The sequence below is a fragment of the Neomonachus schauinslandi genome, chromosome 7 (genome assembly GCF_002201575.2).
Source record: "Neomonachus schauinslandi chromosome 7, ASM220157v2, whole genome shotgun sequence".
Lineage (NCBI taxonomy): Eukaryota > Metazoa > Chordata > Mammalia > Carnivora > Phocidae > Neomonachus > Neomonachus schauinslandi.
Window position 1 is genome coordinate 149,778,023 of NC_058409.1, and position 15,744 is coordinate 149,793,766.

Below are 15,744 nucleotides of genomic sequence, written 5' to 3' on the forward strand. Positions count from 1 at the left end.
TCCCCCTTGCTCCCTCTCCCTCCCTCTTGCTCCCTCTCCCTCCCTCTTCCTCCCTCTCCCTCCCTCACCCTCCCTCTCCCTCCCTCTTCCTCCCTTGCTCTCCCTTGCCCTCCCCACCCCTTCCAATGCCTAAACCTACTCTCTGGGCTTCTTCTCTGTTCTCTTTCCAGCCTGGGTTCCCCAGACTTCCTCTATTCTCTGCATGGCCCCTTGCTCGGATGACATAGTGCTAAGTTCACCTATAAGCTGGTGTGGGCACAGGTCCGGAGGTCCCCCCATAGGCCACCCCCTTCCCTCTCCACCCTCCATCCCACCTGACCGTCTCATTCCCTTGATTCCCTGTGAACTGGGACCTGGGCTGGTGACAGAGCCGGGTCCGGAAGAGGCAGTTGTAGGAGCCGCGGTTTCCACGTCCAGTCACAGTGCGGAGGGTGGGAAGCAGGGCAGAGAAGCATGGGTGGGGAGGCTGGATCCCTCCACCGCTCGGTGCTCGCACGCCCTATCCCGCCTGCAGACACTCTGGATTTTCTCAGTAGTCTCCATGCCCAGTGTGGGGCTTGAACCCACGACCCCGAGACCCAGAGTCACACGCTGTACGGAAGGACGAGGAGAGCCCTCTCTCCCACCATATCCTGCCCTGGGCAGGGGGCTTTGGGGCCTATTGGGGTGGGCTGTTGGCTCCCCAGCTCCTGGCTGCCCGGCCACAGCGGAAGCCGACCCAAGCGCCGGACGTTCTGATGGAGATGCCCACACACACCGGGGCAGCCGCTAAAACCTTGGCTGTCCCCATTTCTGGGAATAACATCCGTGGCTACCGGAGAGCTTGAAGTGTCAGCCGTTGGAAAGGGCTGTCTGTGAGGCATCCTCGTGTAGGGGCCCCTGCCCTGGGGCGTCCCCGTGAGCTGTGTGAAGGTTCCACTGAATGCCCGTCGGCCACGCTGCTTTCGGTCGTGGTCAAGGTCACGGCAGAGCAGAGTGCGTGCGTCCACGCTTCAAGAGGCTCCAGTGGGAGATGAAGCCCAGCGTTTCAGCGGACCGCAAGCAGAGTGCGTTCCGGGAAGAAAACGGCCGGTCCTCGGAGAAGCCGAGGCCGTCTAGTCAGGAGGTCCTGCCCATCTCTGAGGTGGCCCCTCACGGAGGGCGGCCCCTCGGGGAAGACGCAGACTCAGAGGAGCCCCTGTAACGCAGGGGGGCTGGCAAGTGTCTGGTGCCCACAGACAGAGGCCAGGCTCCGTCCTCAGGCACGACCGTGGCTCAAGAGGGTGTGGATGCACCCGGCCGGGCAAGGGCCGAGGGACCCTGCAGGCTCTGGGGGCTGGGAGACTTCTGAGTCGGGGTCATGACCGGGGTGTTGTTTGGGAAGAGCAGCTGCGGGGAAGGGCCCATGGCGGCCTACAGCTCTGCGGCAGGGCCGGCCGCCGCAGTAATGAGCACGGCCTGCTCGTCGCAGCCGCTAATGCATCAGCATCAGGGGACGGCACCCGGCAGTCCAGGAGCTGCTCAGCAGGCCCTCGGCAGATGCGATCAACACTTAAATCAGTGGACTCTGAGGAAAGTAGAGGAGCCTCCGTGATGTGGGTGGGCCTCGCCCAATCACGTGAGGGTCATAGGGCAAAGACAGGTTTGCCTGAGACGGAATTCGGCCTTAGGACCGCGGCAGAGTCGCCCGGCCTGAGTTTCCGGCCTGGGCTGCCCTGGGAATCGGACTCATGCCTGCGACGCCCACTCTCACCTGAATGTCCAGCCTGCCCGCTGGCTCTGCAGGGTCACCGGGCCCCAAAATCCTGTGAGCCAGCCCCTCAACCGATATCCTGTTGGCTCTTCTTTGGAGAAGCTGCCGCCCGTCCCCCAGAGGCTGGCAGGCTCCTACTCAACGCCAGTCTGTTGCGGGGGCTCTGCAGGCTGGGTCCGACACAAGGGCCCCCCTGGCAGACAGATGCAACTCAGCACCTGCGGGTTCTCCCGGGGCCATGGCCTCTGCCACAGCCACCACGTGCCGGCCAGTGTCGGAGACGGTGAGCCCAGCCAGCCCCGGCCGTGTGGCCAGGCGAGAGCACCTGCTGAGCACGCGGTGCCGTGCGCGGGGTGTCTGCGCCCCCAGATTCGCGTGCTGGAGCCCCAGCCAGCATGACGCCTGTGGAGGTGGGGCCCGGGAGGTGGCTCGGTGTAGACGAGGCCGTGAGGGTGGCACGTAGTCTGATGTGACTAGTGCCCTCACCCGGAGAGACACCCGAGAACGTTCCCGCTCCCCCGGGTAAGCATGAGGAGCCGGCGTGCCCACCCCGACTTCCAGCCTCCGGAGCTGCGAGAGACACCTGTGTGTTGTCTCGGCCACCCGGCCTGTGCGGTCCTGTCAGGGCGGCCGAGCTCAGGAGCCCACACGGTGACCCTGAGTCGTGTCCGTTATTCAGAGCCCCTGGGGTCTCGCCAGCCCTGCACACACACCAGCCCTGGGGGTCGGCTGGTGAGTCCATCCTCACAGTCCCCAAGGGGAGGACGCAGCGCTGCCCGCACTCGCCGCGGACCCCCGCCCTCCCTGTCCGTCCACGCTAGAGCCAGCGGGCCCCCGCCCTGGCCTTGTCCCCAGACGAGCTTTCAGAGAGGACACTCGTGAAGTTTGCTTCCAAATTCCACATGGATTTTAAGGCAAAAAAGCTCCTCTTTCTCACTGTAATACAACAAAATGAATTTGGAGCTGTTCACCCAGAGCCATGGACGTGGACATTGTATCCCAGGGCAGCTGAAAGTGAGTAGCTCAGCATTCCGGAAAACTTGTGACGGATTTCTCATTTTTTCCCCTTTTAAGGCTCCCCCTCCCGAGAGTGCGCCATGTGCATGTGCGGACAGGATTGAGCCAGACTCCCCAATCTCACTCTCTTTTTTAATAAACCAGCATAAAGTAGAATTTATTTACATAATGCAATGATCCATGAAGGTTACCATAACACCGAGGACCACATTAACCGCTTGAGTGGAATTCATTAGAAATTAACTACCACTTAAATTAATTTTCCCATAGTCACAAGGCTGTAATGGCGGGAGAAGGGACCGTCCATCAGGGCTGCTGACAGGGGGCCTGTCACCACCGTTATTTATAGGTGAGTGCGTTAACCCGCAGAGCAGGCGCACTGTGCCGAACTTGGAGCCTCCAGACTCGTAAAGGGCTGCTTCAGAGGCCCCAGACACCCTTATTCATAAGTAATCTGGCCTCCCGCGCCCCACCCGTCCATGCTGGGCAAGGGCCGGCCTCAGGGACTCTGGTCACCATGAGCTACAGACAGGGGCGACTCTGTTTTAAAAGCCTCGTCGCAAAATGCATTCTTAGGAGCAGAGCTGGTTGAAGTCGCGGCCTTTCCAGGAACCTTTAGGGATGCTGGGCGCAGAGCCCGGCCTCACATTAACTGCTCACACACGTCCGCTGGGACGTCGGGGGACACAGCCACCCCAAGGGGCAGGACAGCCTTCCAGGAAGGGAGAGCCCGCAGGGACCAGCTGGGTGTCCTTTAGAAGGGCAGAGTGTGTGAGTGTGTGTGAGTGTGCATGCGGGTGGTGTGGCGTGCACACCCGTGCACGTGTGTGTGGCACAGAGCCCGTGTGCGGGGTGCACATGTCTGTGGGTGGCACGGTGCGATGTGTGTGTGCACACCTGTGGTGCGTCTGCAGGTGCTGGTCTGAAGGATTCTGGAGGATTCGGCGGAGGTGAGCGGGAAGCCCGCGCTCAGAGCCCTGCAGACTGGTCCCGGGTTCTTGCTGCCCCGCACCGCACCCTGTTGGGAGACCCTTGCCGTGTCCCCCGTGGGCATTTCCGAAGCTAGGATCCCAGGCCCCGTTTGGATGGAGCTGAGTGTGGCTGTCCTGGGACTGAGGACAGAGCACCGTGTCCTCTCCTCTCTAGGCCAGAAAGCGGAGCGGTGTTGGGCCATGGCCTGGAGGGGGAGGGGCGGCCGAGCCAGCTTGTGGCTGGGCCCACTGTCGAGTGCGTGAGTGTGCCTGCAGGGGAGACGCAGGGAGAGGGCGAGAGACGCCATCACTGTGGGAACACATGTGGACCCGTGTGGGACATGTGAGGGCCAGGGTGTCCAGGGTCACTCCCTGGGGTCGGGGTAAGGGCCGGTTGAAAGGCCCGGGGAAGAAGACTGGGGGGAGACAAGGTCTGGAACGCTTCAGTGGGGAGCTCCCTGAGCCACATTCTCCGCTCCTCCTGCCTGAGCGGTGAGCACAGTTTAGGTTGGAGCTCCAGGCTCACACTCCCAGCCATGGTAACCCCAGTGATGCAGGGGCTGTGGTGGACAATCTGGCAAGTTTGCTAGGCCCCTGGAGAGCGTGGGATGGAGCAGGGGGCCCTGGCCTGGATGCCCCGCAGCCCCGAACCACCTGTGGACCTGGTGCACTTACAGGGTTGCTCCCCAGGGATGGGCCCAGGGTGGCCGTCTATGCACCGTGAGCTGGTTCCCCCTCCCTGAAAGGACAGGCCCCTCCCACCCAGAGTCGGCTGGGGGAGGGGGTCTGGAGGCCCATGAGGACAGGCCCAGGGCCTCTGCTGGACCCACAGTGGGAAGGTCCCCAGAGTCTCCCCAAGATGACATTCGGGGTCTGGGCTTAGAGATCCAGGTGCGTGGCCCCAGGACCAGCGATGGAGGTACATTCCTGGGGAGAAGAGAGGAGACCTCCAGGTTTGACCCCCAATCAGAGCCGCCCCCCCAGCCCCAGGGCCGCAGCTCCACACCCTCCAGGCCACACCGGCTTCCTCCAGGGAGTGAGGTCTGGGCAAGCCTTTGGGCCAGACCCACTGTGGGGACGTCTGAGGCCAGGGTACAGGGGAGATGCCCAAGGTGGACCTAATGCAGGCTGAAGAAGGGGGGCTGGCAGAGGTGAGATGAGAGCCAGGACAGGTGACCCCAGGAGGGTCAGCACTGTGCTCTTCTGGGAAGGAGCTGAGTGGCGCTCACTCCCCAGGGGGGGCTTGACAGCGTTCACCAGATCAGCCCGGGGGCCTGCAGGCCAGCAGTCTCTGGTCCCCCAGCCTGTCCACTCCACCTGGACCCACTTGAGGGTTCTGTTCTGATAGTGCCGTGGGCTTCTCAGGACCTCACTGCACAAAATGCTCTGCAATGGGGTCTTTGCAGAAGAGGGCTCATTGATCAAGTTCCTTGTGCCTTTCCAAGGGGCTACCCTTCAAAAGGTAAACATCTTTGGGAAATCTCGAGCAGCTCTGAAATGAGCTTTCGGCCAACGGCGTCTTGGCGCATGCATACCATCCTGGGTGCCCGTTGCTCGCTGCCCCTGGCCTCTCCCTCCCCAGCTCCTGGCGCCCGGGCCCCTTTCCTCTGCAGGTGGCCTCTGGTTTCTGCGTGGCTATGATTAGCCTGAACTGTGTTCCTCTTAATGCAGAGCTGTTTTCTTCTCCAATTCTGCAACCTGGAAACAGCACATAGCCCGAGGCCACCGGAATAATGCAGGTGTCACGCGTTAAAAAACATATTTGTTTTGTGTCCTCCGAGGACAAATGATAGACATGTAAAAATGTTTTCCCCGCTTTTCTTCCAGGGAGTACTTAGTTTAGAATTAACTTCTGTTGGAGGAAACGCCGGTCCCTGAGCCGCGCCATGTTATTCCCCACCGTGTCTATTTCAGAGGGAAAACGCTGCCCGGTGTTTGACACGTGTGATTACAAGTTTACAGAACCCACTTATGTTTCTGCTGTTATTACTGTTTCTCTTTAGGAAAAGCTACTCATTAGAACCAAACAGAAGCTTTCTTTCAGGAGAAACCAGTAAATGCAGGGAATTGGCTACACCCAGCACAGCGAACCTAATTCCTCCACGGGGCTGGAGGGTGCGGGCACCCCAGGGCTTGCAGGGGCAGAGACAACACCCCATCCACGCCGAGACCGCAGAGCCTGGCCCCTGGATGGGGGCAGGAGAGCTGGACCATCACTTCCTCCTGCGAAAATTCACACACACGCACACACCATGTACACGCACATGCATGCACACACCCTGACCTCTCAGGGACAAGGGGCTTGCCTGGGACAGACAGCACTGGACAGATGGGCTCGGGCGCAGCTGGTTCTGTCCCTCGGTGACCCCGCCTGTGGCCACCCCGGCCCCTGGTGACCCAGCAGCCTCAGTGCTTCTGGCCGAGGGCAGAGGGAGCCCCCAGGGCTGCCCAGGGGTGCCCAACCCTGGCCCAGCCCAGCCTCAGAGCCACCAGCCGGGCTCCTGCAGTTGCCCCACGATCCCACCCCCTTCCCAAGTCAGTGTGTCCTGGCGAGCTCTGCCATAAAAAATACCAGATCGGGAGGTTTAAACAACAGACGTTCACATTCTTCCTGTCCTAGAGGCTGCATGGCCGAGATCGAGATCCCAGGTGGGTTCTCCAGGGGCCTCTGTCCCTGACGTGTGGACAGCTGTCTTCCGTGCACTCCCTCGGACGTCCCTCCGAGCCTGTGTCCTCATCTCTTCTGACAAGGACACCGCTCAGACTGACAAGGCCACCCTAGTGACCTCATGTCATCTCAGGCACCTCCTGAATGGCCCCGTCTCCAGCAAGTCACACTGGGGTTAGGGCATCAACCTGTGAATTTGGGGGGCACATAATTCAGCCCATAACATCATCCTTTCTGTTTCCATAAATAGAGAGGCCCGTCCTCTGTAGCAGGCTCAGCGTCTCCAGCCGGGGCTCTGGCACCCTCTGTCTCCCGCTCGGCGAGGTCTATGTTCACAGTGGGCGCGATGTCCGCGGCTTTCCGGGACGGCCCTGGGGGAGATGCTTCTGCGTGCTCAGAGGCTCCAGGGCAAAGGTCCCACTGGTGCTATTGTCCACCTGCGTCCACAGGTGGGGCCAGAGGGGAGGTGGCACTGGCAGGGATGGGGAGCGAGGAATGCTGAGCAGAGGGCCCCTCCCCAGGGGACCAAGAGCCTCCCCATGGTGTCAGAGGCACAGGCCCTCCCCAGCCAGGCCGGGGCGGGTGGGCCGCGGGGCAGGGAAGGATGAGTGAGAGCCAAAGCGGCAGGTAGACCGCACCCTCCAGACCCTCGTGCCCGAGGCGCCAGGCCTTGAGCTCCTGGGGGCCTGGGACACCTCCAAGGTCCTGATGCCAGAAAGGCCATGAGGACTTGGGAGACACAGAGGGAAGGAGGAAAGTGGGGGACCGAAGGCGAAGGGCCAGATGCTCCCCGCCAGGGTGTGACGGGACTCCCACCTCTCTGCCCCAGGTGCACGCCCCCCCGCTTTGTCCTTTCGATGCGGGGACCACGACGCGGGGTTGAGTGAGGGCAGCCTTCTGAACCTCTGAGCGCTTGCTAGAAAAATCACATCATATGCCTCAAAACTAAAGAAAAATGAGACAAGCAAGAAGTATCTCGGTCCACAGGTCCATTCATACTTGCTGAGTATTTCCCGTAAAACAGAATGTGAATAACTCGCACGTGGAGGAGCCTCCACATGACCAAGAGCCGGCTTGTTTCCCTGCCTGCCCGGGGTCTGCGCCTGACCTCACCCGGGAGGCCCAGAGCCGCGAGCCGAGCGCTGCAGGCCACGCGCTCACTCTGTTCAGCCTCTGAGGCCCCCCCAGACAGCGTTCCGCGTTTCATGGGGGGTCCAAGGACTGACTCCGTGTCCTCCGGCAGGGGTCTTCTGGCTTTGAGCTGGCCGTATGTGATGGGAGCTCCAGTGGGACAATTCGGGAGGCAGGGAGAGGACCAAGGCCTGGGCAGGGCCCTCCGTGGGGTCCACCCCTGGGGTACGAGGTCTGCATCGACTGCAGCAGGGCCGGTCCCTCCTGACTGGCCACGGAGCCGTGCAGTGGTCAATGGCCCTGAGCTCACGGCCAGCAGGGTAAGTGCAAGAGGCCAGTGTGGCTCTGGCGGGACTGAGCTTTGCCCCATCGCAATCCAGACACATCAGGATTCCTGCAGGAAGTCAGGCGCCGGCGCTGAGGCCTGGGGGGCGGCACAGAGCACCCCCTGCCCGCGCGTCAGGAACAAGGAGGCTGCTGATTTCACTGCGCTCCCCGCCTGGTGCTGCGCCCGCCCTCAGCCCCCACGCCAGCCCCGCTTCACGCTCATCCCTGTCCTTGCAGGGAACCTCCAGAACTCAGCTCCGCCCTGGGACAGCGAGCGCGAGGCCCCGTGCCGAGGGGCCCGGCTCCAGCCTGGACACTGTGCCGGTGCAGGCCGGGCTTCTGTGGCTCTCGGCTTCCCGGTCACCCCTCTGATCGTCCGAGCTGATGCTGGACCACCAACAGGCAGGGTCCGGATTCACCCTCCGTGCCCCAAGCTGGAAACGTGGGCTCCACTCCCCGATTCAACACACACGCCTCCCTCTCTCCCTGGCTCCTGTCACGCCGTCTGGCTTCTCCCTTGCATGCCTCGCCGGGCCCACCTCCACGTGGGTGGGCCACGGGAACCCAGACACCAGCTTCCCGAGTCTCTGCTGCCGCCCGCCCATCCCCCGCCAGGCCACGACCTGCCGCTCGGGCCCCACGGGCGAGACACTCACGAGATCCATGCAAACAGCTGGAAATTTACACGTGCCTCCTGTCCGTGGTCCTTCCTGTGTCCTGACTCGCTGTCCCCGAGGCCCTCACAGGGGTGCAGGGACTCCCTGCCGCTGACGGCCCGAGGACCACCTTGGCTTGAGGAGCTCATGATGGGCGATTCTGATTCACATAAACCCCAGTGAATGAGCCTCAGTCAGGGGAGCAGTGTGCACGTCCACAGAAAGAGGTGCTCCGTCAGCTCCCGAGCTGTGAGTCCAGACATAGCTTCTATCTGCGCAAGGTGTAATTTCCGCCGGTTTTGCTACTATTTGATAGGGCTTTTTCCCATCATTTTTTCTCACTCCCAACCAAAATAACATCTTTCAGTAAGTGAGGTGCCTGTGTTTCTGCTTCAGAAGAAAAAATAAAGAGGGCCATCTGATTTTTCAGAATTTTAATTACCAAGTTTTACATGTAGAACACGGAGTCTATTTGAAAAAGGCCGTATTTTCTCCTTGTTTCAAGCTCCAGGATTTTCTGTTTATCAGTGATCCCATGCTAAACTACTTTGCATATTCTATTTACCTGTATATTTTATTTTTTTCATACAGGTAAATTATTACATACCTAGAAACATAACAGATTTAATTAGGTATTAGTCTCCAACTCAATCAAGAATTTTTCTCTTTTTTCTTAAAATTGTTCTATCATCCTTCTAACCTGGCTGTCTGGGAGGAAGGTATAACTCTGAGAACACAAAGATTTTTAAATTATGTCAACCTCATCCTTGTGTGGTCATGTGCAACTGAACAGAAATTGAATTCTAGGGACTAATATATAACGGAAAAGCTTGCTTTTTCCTGAGTTCTCTGAGCCCAGACAATTGACCACAGGCTGGGCGGACCCCCAGTCTGCACACTGGGCTCTGGCAGTCAGCTGTGACCTCTCGGGACCAGGACGACACGCCGGACTGTCCTGGGCATGCATCCCAGAAGGGGTGGGGGCGATTTGGACGCTGGTCCACTGTGGTCCCACGGCACCTGGACTACAGACCCTGCAGAGAACGTGGCAAGCCCCCCGGCCCTTCTTCCTGCACCTCAGAAGCAGGACAGGTGAGACGCCCAATTTGCTGACCTGCCATGCAGAGAGGCATGGCCACGTGACCCAGTGCTGGCCCCCTAGGGCTATGTTAGTCAGACTTCTCCAAAAAACCAGAACCGATAGTGTGTGTGTTGGTGTTTGTAAATATGCCCACAGAGAGACAGATCTTAAGGCGTTGGCTCGGGTCTGAAATCTGTGGAACATGCTGGCAAGCCGGAAATTCAGGGAAGAGTTGGTGTAGCCGTCTTGAGTCCAAAATGTGAAGGGTGGCTGGCAGGCCGGAAATTCGGGCAGAAGAAACCTGTCTTTGCTCTTGAGGCCTTCAACTGATTGGATGAGGCCCACCCACAATAGACTCAAAGTCTACTGGCTTAAATGCTAATTGCATCTAAAAATTACCTTGACAGCAACACCCAGACTGACGTTTGACCCAAGATATGGGCACCCTGACCTACCCAGGTCAACACATAAAATTAACCATCACGTGGCGATGTGGCCACAGCTGCAGCTCGGGTAGCCATGTTGCAACCATGAAGAGCCAAGGACGAGGGAAAGGCTGAGACATGGAGAGCGGTGAGCACATGGACCAGCCTACAGGTTGGGCAGAAGCAGCCCCCCGTGTGTCCAGGACACTCTGCTCGGTTAATCGTGGGGCTCTTCCAGACCACTGAGGTCAGAGGAAGACGGTCACCACACTGACCTTCCTAACTCGGCACGATGGCCAAGTCACAGGCTAGAGCAGGAGTGCTGTGATGAGGTTTGCCGATCCTCGCCCAGCCGCCAGCCGGCCGGGAATCCCCCTGACCCAGCAGCGTCTCCCCAGGCTGTCCTGGCCGGAGCCAGAGAGAGCGAGTCTATACACACGGGCCCGTGGCCAAGTCTGACTGTACGGCTCTGTGTGACCTCCTCCCTTGTCAACAGAGCAAACACCGGCCCCGCGTCCGCGTATGGGGTGCCGAGAGCCCACGCACCCACTTCATGATTTATGCTTCGTTTTGTAAACTGGTCAGGCTCCGACTTCTGGTCGGATGCTGAGACCATGTGAGTCCAAGCCTGTGGGGGAAGAAAGACGTGTGGACCCATCATTCCGATCCCGAGACGCCCGGGGGAGGGGGCGGCCAGGGAGCCTCTTGAGAGGATGAAATGGGGCAAGTCCTGCAGGCGGGCAGACCCCGCCCTGACCCAGAACAAGCAGCGCAGGGTCTCACCTGCCTTTGTGACTCTGGGGCAAACCAGGACTTGCTAATGAATGAGTTTGCGGCAGCGACCTCAGAGACGGAGACGTGGCGGGAAGGTGGCCGCCAGGAGGGGGGCGCTCGGGGAAGATGCCCGCGACTCTGGCAGCACCGCAGAGCGTCCTCGAGATCCCAGCAGCCAAGCTCAGAGCAGAGAGGCTGTGCCCGGGGCCGCCTGTCACTGCGGGCTCCGGCAGCGGCCACAGAACCCCGGAGAGGTGGCCCCACTGCCTTGCAGATTCCCAACGAAAAGCATATTCTTTCCCTTCACCCACAGTTTTTTCTTGCACATCAACTTCCTCTTAAAGACTAAGTCGCAGGGTGGGCCCCATTGGCTTTCGTCAAAGGGCTGCCCCACGGCACCCGAAGAGCCGTCTACGCCGCGCAACAGGCCACCGTGGTCGGGGCCGCGCATAACCGCACACGCCCCGCGGCCCCGGCGCCCTCGCTCAGGCTTGCTGACCCCGGTGGCCGTGGTGGCATCGGGGCAAAGGGCAGGCCTGTCCGGCCACAGCCCAGTGGGGATCCCCCCACTGCTGCCCTGCGGTGCCCGTGTCCAGCGAGAGGCTCCGCCGCTTCCTTCCCTTCAGAGCCTGCTCCACAGTGATTCCCTGCCAGCCAGGAGGGCTCAACTTTTTAGCCGCCGGGCTTCATTTCAAACCAGCACATGCTCTTTCTGCAGCAGAGAGGGCGTGTTGTTTGTTCTAAAAGCAACAACACACACAGCTGGGACATAAACACAAATAATTGGCTCTGTGACATTCTTAATAAAAAAGACATGTTGATTTTGTTGTAGTGGAAAATTTATCGCATATTTTTCTGCTAAGTGAGAACAAATGCGGTTCTGGGTCGCAGCGTCCCGTCAGTATACCAAGACTGCCCTCTGTGGACACCGGAGTTTACGGACCCGCGTCCTGGCTCAGCTCCTCCAGGGCCCGAGAGCCCAGGGAGTTCCGTGCACCTCCTCCCCGTCTCTGTCCCGCTCTCGCCACGGCTCCGGGGCATGCGTTCTGTCCATTTCCACACGAGCCGGCTCCAGGGTTTGGCCTCGTCTGTGGCCCCAGGCTCGGAGCCCTCGGACGTCCGTGGGGACCCTCAGGGCAGGCGGCTACAGTCTCCCGAGAAGCAGCAGAATTCAGAAGTGCCCACGACTGCAGAGAGAGCTGTTCGTGGACTCCCTCCGCATGTGGAGGAGAGCTGGCCCCAGCGCCCGCGTGCCCAGAGAGAAGGTCCCCTCTTTCAGGGACCCCACCCAAGGGAACGGGAGAGGGCTGGCTGAAAACATACACTTCCGGGGAGCCGCGAGCTGCTGTTCATCAACACTCAGGCCCGGAGGCCGGGATGGAATGGACGGGTCGCTGGTGATCTGTCCCCCACACACCTACCGCCACCCCAGTGCCCACCAGGCCCCTGTCCAAGAGATAACACGGGAACTGCAGCTCTGGCCTCCACGTCCACACCCAGGACACAGCAGCCCGTTGGTGAGGACAAGCCGGATCTCCCGGCCCAGCCCCCGGCCCCCGAGCAGAGCCGGTTGCTGATGTCCACAGCCCGTCAGTTGGAAGTCTGCACCAGGCCCCAAGCACGAGCACCACAGGCAGCCCATCGGCCGTCGGGTGCAGGGGAGGCCGCCCTGCACGCAGGCAAGCCGATGGTCAGCCGTGCCCACCACCTGCCTCGCGGGGACAGTCTGCCTGGTGATGTGGCAAGGAAACCGGGAATCGCTGTTGGACTTCCTCAACAGGGAAGGGTCCTGGTGAATTCCGACCTGAAGGGGTCATCGTGCAAGAAATAAACACACGGGAGGCCAGCACCCTGCTTGCTTCACCCCCAGCCCTTCCAGGGGACTGACCCTTACGCAGGAGCTGTTCGGTCAGCAGGGCCCACTCTGCACGCTCCCAGCTGACACGGCGACACCCCTTCCTCCACTCGGGGCCTCCCCGCTGCTCGGACCCCGGGGCCGCCCAGACCCCTCTGTTCCTGCAACACAGGCAGGAGCCACACACCCTTGTCGGCAGCCCCGGGGAAGGGTGAGCACAGCGAGTGGGTAACTCAGGAAGACCCTCCTGTGTGCTCCTGGAGCCAGGCCGGGCCGGTGGACAGCCTTCCAGGCTGGGGCTGCGCAGGGGTCAGGGCAGAGGTCACAGCATGGAGACAATTCTGAGGCCTCCAGGACCCCGGGGCACACGGGTCCAGAGGGATCCAGCAGTGAGCTGGAGGGCAGCTGTGGGGTGGGTGTCGGCGGGCCGTTGGTGGGGTCACCGCCGCCACGTCAGTGCGGGAACCGTGCTGATGGCCCTGGGGATGCCGTCCACGGTTCCACGAGGGCACGGCACTCAGTGTCCACCTCCCTGGCCGGCTCGAGAAGGGACTGAGGGTGAGCCCAAAATGGGGAAGAGGAACCCTTCCACTAACTCCCTAGGGCAGAAGAATCTAGCACCCAGGTCACCCTTGTTAGAAGCCTAAGCTCCCTTGTTACCTCAGTGAAGTTTCTCATGAGCGAGCGGCACCTTTCCTTGGTGCGGAGGGACAGAGGGCTCTTTGTTTGGAGGGGCACACCCTTGGGGGGATTCCTGTAGGATGTGAGCCCAAGAGCTTTGGGGGTCGGCAGGAGAGGGGTCCTCAGTGGGGTCTGTGTCCCCAGGCCCCTGGGCTGCACGGGGCCCCAGGGTGAGGTCTTTGGCACAACTGCCCCTGCAGGGACCCCCTGTGGCCAGGCGCCGCCCGTCTCTGCCCCGTACCTCATGGCCTGAGAGTGTGAGCCGTCCAGCCCGGGGCCCTGCACGGAGGCCTCCACAGAGCCAACAGAGCTGGGCCTTGCCCTCTGCCACCAGCCCAGCCCTGGGAGGCCGGGACCTGTCCAAGGTCTTCATCCCCGGCAGTGCACGGGGGCGGCCCTTCCCGGGCGCGGTCGAGCAGACCTTGCAGGCGGGCTCATGCTGACCCCATGGCGATGCACGGATGTGCCCATAGACACACTCTGAGCAGCGGGACTAGCTTTTAAGTGGCACCCGGGGGTTGCCTGCCCGAGGGTCCAAGCAGGGGAACTGGTGAGGTCAGCCACTGCCTGAGGGGAGGCCAGCAAGTCCAGTTGCTGCGTACTGGGGGACAATGAGGGGCATATGGGGTGCTGCGTGAATCCCATGCCTTGGGAGCTCTTCAGAGGAGGCTCTGAGTGCAGAGGGCTACGGGCACCCCCAAAGCGTCTGTGACTTGCAAACGCCAAACAGGGACCCCACTGCAAAGGAGAGCCAGGATAGAGCACCAGGGCGGTGACATGACAAGGGGCTTTTCCTCCCCAAATCCCAGTTGCCAGAGCAGGGTGGGCACCCTGGGGAAAGGCCAGCTTTCTCAGACTTGGCAAAAGACCTGAACCGCCAACAGAACCATGAAGATGACTTTGTGAGCTCCGAGCCTGCACCCAGAGGGGCCCGGGGGTCTCCCTGATGGGCGGGAATAGGCCCGTCTCCCACCGATGCAGAACCCTTCTCCAGACCCCGTCACCTGCCAGCCACCCCGCAGGGGAACCTCAGTCCAGAAACGTTCCTACATGAAGTTACTTTGACCGAGGGGTCATCCTTTCTGCAAACCTCTGGAATAGTCCCCCTCACGGGATTTCGGGTCGGTGGAGAATGACGGCTGTGGCAGAGGGCAGAGCCGGCACTCACATCCACCTGCACGGTGTCACCAAGTTTTTAAACACAGCGGGTCAGGTTTCTCTCCTCATAAATTAAACCAAATGTGGCTTTCGCTCTGGTACCTGGTCCCGTGGGCTCTGCAGGCTTCTCGTTATGCAACTGAAACACAACACAGCACTGCATTCAGATGGGATTTCATTTTGCTCGGTTGCCAAACCGCCTACGAGAAGGGACCTTTTCTTAACCTAAAGAACATTTTACAAAGAGTTAGCACTCTGTTCCTATCCCGGATGAAAACTGTGTTTGGAGGTAATGGACACTCTCAAGAGCTCAAATAAGGTGGATTTACTGACCACATTTTCAGACTTGAAGTTAGTATTAATTTTTAATACTTCTCAGTAAGATGTTACGCTTCACAAAATAAACACACTATCATTAGCTGGTGGTGCTGTCAGAGGGGCAAGAATGTGGGCTTTACTGCGGTCTTAGAATAATTAAATGTGTGTTGTGTAACCCTCCTTATACAGAATAGTGTAAAACCACTTTCCTTTGCAGAGGTTTCCTATCGTCCTTGCCAGGTCTTGGTCAGGGTCAGGGCCGGGTGCCCCGAACTCTCCCAGATGGCCCGACAGCAAGCGCCGGGCGAGTGGGCCTTGCAACCACCGCACACGTCACCGTAGATCCAGCCCCGGACGATCGTGAATGAACGAGCCCAGCCAAGTTCCAACGACACATCGCTCACAAAAACAGGCAGGGATCCACCAACACCAGGCCCGTGAGGCCCGTGGTCGCAGTGCCCATCTGGCCCCCACAGCCGTGAGGCTGAAGTGACGTTGGCTCCCACACGCCCCGCGGCACCGCAGTGCCAAGCCAGGCCTCTCCTGATCAAGTCCGCCAAGCGCGGGCCCTGCACCCAGAAAACAGCCCTCGGGGTGCCTCCCAAAATCTCCCTGGGGACTTCCATGGGAATCCAGGAGGAGACCCCTAGTGAGAGGAAAAGTGTGTCAGCACACACATGCACGCACACACACACACGCACACATGCGTGTACACTCACCCCACACATGCACACTCACCTCCACATGCACTCACACTCACTCACACAGCGCACATGCAGACACTCGTGCGCACACACTCACCCCCACACACGCACACTCACCCACACGTGCACACACACGCTCACACACACACACGCACACTCACCCACACGTGCACAGACACTCGTGCACTCTCACTCACCCATACACATGCACATACAGACACTTGTGCGCACACGCACTCACCCCCC